At 41.9% G+C, this 6,000-nt stretch overlaps 1 pseudogene; it reads left to right on the top strand.

The window, feature by feature from the left end:
- Window positions 1-5: 5 nt before the first annotated feature.
- LOC126919793 (uncharacterized) lies at window positions 6-2,028 on the top strand (annotated as a pseudogene).
- Window positions 2,029-6,000: the final 3,972 nt, after the last annotated feature.

The raw sequence follows: 6,000 nt of genomic DNA on the forward strand, positions 1-6,000 counted from the left end.
ATTTTTCGCCATTATGTGAAGAACAGAAATTGCCTGTTTATAAAATTTTCGAGGAAATAAATACAAGCATCATGTTAATGATTTTTAATTTATAAGAGGTACATCAGCTTATTTTATTAGAAGAGTCCTGTGACTGTCTACAAACGAACAGAACCTAACAATTTTATAGATTACTGTATAACTAAATTTTTTAACATACTAAGGTAAGTGAAACGTCGTCAATGAAATGAACAATACGAAACATTTTGATGTGATGTAGTTGAAGGTCAAGAAAATTTTACCGCTGATCGCTAGCACGTAATACTCGCTATTATGATATGCAGAATATTAGTTGTAAAAACGGCTTGAACAGGGGTACAGAAGCGAAGATTTTTCACTCAAGTAGACAATGTCAAGTAGCCAGCGAGAAATTAACAAGTTTATATCAACAAGTACGTTGAATACGAGTCATTTCATATGGATATTTAATCAGTGATCCTAATATATGTCTATTTGAAAGGTGGCAGACCTGAAGGAAACAGTTATATCATTAGAAAACATAATACAATTAAAGGATGTTCAATTGGAAAATATGCAACGAGATAATGGTCGACTATCGGTCGAATTGAAGAAACAGCAAAGATACGTGAGGAACCTGAAACGTAAGACTTTGGAAACTTGATTCGAGTTCATCGCGATTCTTAAATGTATCGACTTAATTTCAGAGCAGTTGGACGATGAAAGATTCCTCTATCAGAGAGAAAAGGATTTCTTTGACAGTGAAATGCAACGACAAAAAGTACGATATGGTGCCTCGAAATTATCTCAACGAAGAAAAGAATTAGAAGTAGTACGAGAATGTTTGGAAGATGAGAATAAATCGCTGCGAGAAGAATTAAACGAAAAAGCGGAGACAACGTACAACTTGTGTATAAAGTTTTTGCGAATGAAATATGCTAAGGATTCGTTGAGGGAGAAATTTGATCAATTATTGAAGGAGCATCTAGGAGTAATGTCGGATATGATGGAGAAATTAGACGAGGCAAGAGAAGAACTTAATATAATCGTTTCCGAAAAATTTCAAGACCCTTTACCTTTGAGCAAAGCAAAATTTTTGCAGGTGAGTTTCATAAAGATGCGATTGATCCTAACCATATCTCGATTCTATAATGTTTTATTTTTAATCTTTTTTATTTTTTTTAATATAAAAAAAATCATTGTTTATTGCGTGAAATCTCAGGTGGTGCAACGAAACGCTCGACTAGTTCACGAAAATGCGGCACTCAAAATGCAAATACAGCAATTGACGTTAAACATCGAAAGATTAAATAACTGTATGCAAAAAACGAAGTCAGTGAACGTAGACGCGAAAATTATTGCCAAACTAGCAACGCAAAATAAAAAAAGACGTAGCAAAGAATTTACAAAATGGCTACCGTTTCAGTAAGATTATATGTTTCGTAATAGATGTCAGTATATTATCTGCTTTTTAAAATACACTTTTCTATCTTTCTTTAACGTTTTCCTCCTTGCATCCTATTCTTCTTTACCTCGAAAATTGATCGGACGTATTTATTTTGTCCTAGTTTATATGAAAACGAAGTTGACAAAACTTTGTCCCTTACTAAGTCGTCGAATACTGAAAATCCCGTTGATTACTCTGGAGATGCGAAATTAGCGTCGAAATTTCGTTCGGACAATATAAAAAAGTACGCGACTGCTGCGGTACAAGAAGTTCGAACTGAAGAAACACGGAAATTGCGAACGGAACGTGCGCGAAGCGCACCAGAAATTCGACTAACGAAAGTACAACCAACCTCGTCGGTGAATATTTGAGCATAGCTTTTGGTCGAATGGATGTGCGACACGCCTTAACGAATACTTAGGACTACGAATCTAGGATGTTGTAAAAATGTAAATGTTATAATTATCTTTTTTATATTTATTTTCTTTTTTGTTAAAAACATATCGACTGTAGAATATAAAGTGTGATGTATCAACTGTAGATTAAGTGGCGTGAGAGTAAACTGTTTAGACATTGTCCCACCAGAGGGCGAGTTCGGTATGAAACAACCAGTTTTATTTGTTCGGTACCGCGTTAAAGTCGTTGCGTCTTAGTCGACCGTGTAATTTTGTGATAAAAATAATTTCAACAACCTTGGAAGACGAAAATGCTGCAGCAGAATGACGACACGAAACTTCCGGTTCAAGAAAAACTGCTGCATCGAAATAACGTTCCAAAGCTTCCTTTTCTGGTAAGTAAAATAATTTGTGTAATCTGTACATACACGGAACGAAGATAAATTAAACGAAATCAATGGTGAACGTTGATCGATGCAAATGCGAGGTAGTAATTACTTGGCACGGTAAATCGTTTACGGATAATTCTATAGCCAATACGGGCAATGAAAGCCAAGCTTAAGAATCACGAAATTAGCTGATCTCGTAAATTCGTAATACGATATTCGAATTCTTGATCGCAATAACCTTTAAGATACAGTATGCAGCGCCACCTGAGTATTAAAAATTTATGACGCGGAATATCGCGCAACGTTTTATTTCGAAACGACGATACATAATCCGAATCGTTAAAGAGAGACGATTTCTAGGGATAAAAATTCTTCTTACCGGGGTAAATAAAATATACCGATATGGAATAAATAAAAAGGGATAAGGGGAATAAGATTCGATATTATTTAAAGGAATTAAAAGGCGATAGCTACTGTCACGATATTCGCGGCACTCGTCGATAACGAGAAAAGTAAAGTCGTGACGAGAAATCGGCAGGGCCTCGATACTTATAAACGTCGTTACGACAGAAAGCCAGTGATTACGTTAGAACGACGAGAATTGCCGGTGTGTATACGAGGGTGTGGGTAAGAAGGCAGAGGAGAGGACCGGGTAGCTTCGTCTCGTTTCATCTTGTCGGTTCTCGTGCGGCGAGGAGCCGGTTCGAGGCGAAGCCGGGTTTTAACGATCGGTCATTAAGTCGCGAAGAAAATTGAGACGTCCACCTCTCGGTGAGCTCATACCCAATTGAGTAGCGGCCTTAATACCCCTTATGTATTATCCGGTAGGCGAAGCACCTTGTTAAACGGATCCGCCATTTCTTCTTCTCACTTCGTGTTTTTCCACGGTGATCGTGGCTCGATCGAAAACCCGACACTGCCGTAACAGTTCTTCGCTCCCGTTTCTTTCCTTTTCCTCGATAGTTTGTCCGCCACCATTTGAATTTCCCTTTTCGTCTTTTATTTCCAATTTCCAATTTGCGAATTATCAATCTGTCCCTTATTATCAGATACATAGATCTCACTGTGAGTTTCAATTTCAACGAATGCGTCAGACCTTGAAACATCGTTTCATCGACGAACTCTTACCTCTGGCTTGTCGTACGATAGAAAAATAGAAACGCGGAGATTCGTATATGTCTTTCTTCCTTATAAATATGTAATAATAACGACGATAGATCGACGAGGAGTTCGGTAACGCGTGTTTAATCGTCACGTGACACCTCTTTTCCCGGTGTGTCAGATCTTTGAGTAATGGCCTCTTGGAGAATGCGAACGTCGATCCTGATTACCGATTCCCGATCCTGTTCCGTTTCTGATTGCGGGTATTAGCGCGTACGCCGGTTATCGTTCATCGGACGTCATGCACGGTACGAACTCGGCATAAATGTGCCGCGAAAGACAGTCTGTTAGATCCACGAAGGATTTCGATACACGTCGATCAATCGTGCACGATCGATAAACCCTCCGCTTCCATATTGTTTCAAAGCTTTCCGGCTCGGTTGTCTCGCGAAAAGTCTGCTTTTAACGTTCCAAGCTAGCGCGCGTGTTGCAAATTTTTATTCTCTCTATTATTTAAACAATTTTTTCCCCGATAGCGGAATACCGTATCTCTCGTGTCGCGGAATAAATCGGTCGGCTAAATTGAAAAAACTATTCGTTACGACTAAGTTTTTCCTTCTTTCGAATTTCGTTCTTTTTTCGCCGACAAAACGTAACGACACGTTCATTTTGATCGGTTTTCTACTTTCTATTGTTCGTTACGGGTAATTGGGTGGTTGGGAAAAAAGCTGTTTAAACGCAGAGTTACAAGCTTCTTAGAGATAGCTTTCCCATCGTTTCGTGATAAACTAATGGCATAACGTTTGCGACAATCGACAGATATCCTCGAAACGTTCAGGACTGTTAAAATTGTTCCCGCGAGAAACACGAAAAATATGATTCGTTTGGTCGCGTTCGATGGTGGAACGAGAATTTCCTAGGCGTAAAATAGTCCGCAAATTGGCACGTTTACCGCGTCCAGAGTCTAGGCGATAGCGTAACGAATTCAGAAGCGTAAAAGCGTCTTGGTGGCGAGATGCATTAGCGAGGGGCATCCGTTATCGGCGATCGGGCGCCGCGGAACAGGGTGAAACCGGTATAAATATGCCGTCAAAGGACAAGTAAGATGACAGCTGCCGTACATACGTAATATTTCATCGTTAACAAGCGGACAACGAGCGACTCCGGCCGGTTATGCCATCCATTGTCGAAGATTACATCGTTATTTCATTGTTTTACCGGCCGATTCAAATTCGCTTTTTGCTGCCCGCCTCGTGCAGCGTACACGAATCAATATGTTCCGTAATAATCGAGTTATCGCGGGACGCAACGTTTTCCTTTCGGTGCAAGGGAGAAAGAGGTCTGTTTTCTGTCCCGTGGCATCTCTTTCCCTTCTCAATTCCCCCCTCGATTATATTTAAAAAACAATTTTTGACGCGTTGATCGATCATTTGTTTTCCATAGGACCGAGCTTTTAAAAAGGCCTTAATCGGCGTCGGACTAATCGTTGCGGCGTAACGTTTCAACGAGCGCCCTGACGCTGTCTGCCAGTGGCGAAGCTGAAAAAGATACGCCCTGAACGAAAGATCGCGTAAACCTAATCCGGACTAACCGATAACTGGAAATGCATCGCGTTGCTCGGCGAATCTCGGCCTGTATACTCGAACGATCAGGATCCGTTTATGGAAGTACGTAGCGGAAGATCGGAAGCATTTTCCTACAAACCTATCTTGCGATCTAGCCGATAGCGATCGATCCGAGCGACGCCGATCGTTGCTCTGTCCGAGCGGCCGCGGTACCGTCCGATTTTCTGCGAACGATCGCGAGTCGAAATTAATTAGGGGCCTCGCAGGAAGCTCGCTCGCTGCCGAAGGATATCGAGCGTCGAAGGGCGGCGGGGAGCAGGCCAATCGTGCGCCTTCATTGCCCTCGACGCGTTTCAGGCCGTGAGCGTTAATTGGCCGGACCAATTAATTCCAACAAGTTCGCTCGATGCGATTAGTGCGCGTACGTGCTGGTGTTTGTGCGACCTGTACACACGTGTACCTTTAACGCGGTGTTGGAGCACACACACGTACGCGTATGCAGGCCGTATTCTTTCGTCTCGTTCCCTCTTAATTCTTCGTTTTTCTCCGTTCTCCTCTCTCTGTTCGCGGTAACAAGCGAACACCGATCTGCCCCCGGAAAACGAAGAACCTGTTCCACACGCGGCGGAGGTTTCTCGCATTCTCGGCTGCTCCGCGACACCAGATACCGTCGTTGTTCTCTCGTGCCTTCGGCCAACAGGAATCGGACGCAATAACGAAAACACAAATTACGGGAGCACCGAGTGCCGATCGTCTCGCCACGATAATCTTACCCCGCGGCGGCCGGTGGTCGCGTTCCATTTTTTAAATTGTTTCTTCCTTCCCTTAGACCTTCCACTCTATCGACCACCGTTTTTCCTGCTGTTTGCAATTTTATCGAAATCCGATTGCCTGCTTTCTAGTGCCTGCTGCGCTGGATGGTGTCGACCGGTTCTCGTTCGAATCAACGATAATTACGTAATTTGTTATCTTTCCTATATTCTATTATAATCCTATATCCTATATTCTATATATCTATTATAAAATTTTAACTCGATACCGGCTCTTCGTCTTTCGACGACGCAACATTTCAATGACACGGGACTCTTTTGCTTCGCGATCTCGCC

Source organism: Bombus affinis, chromosome 8 (genome assembly GCF_024516045.1).
Source record: "Bombus affinis isolate iyBomAffi1 chromosome 8, iyBomAffi1.2, whole genome shotgun sequence".
Taxonomy (NCBI): Eukaryota; Metazoa; Arthropoda; class Insecta; order Hymenoptera; family Apidae; genus Bombus; species Bombus affinis.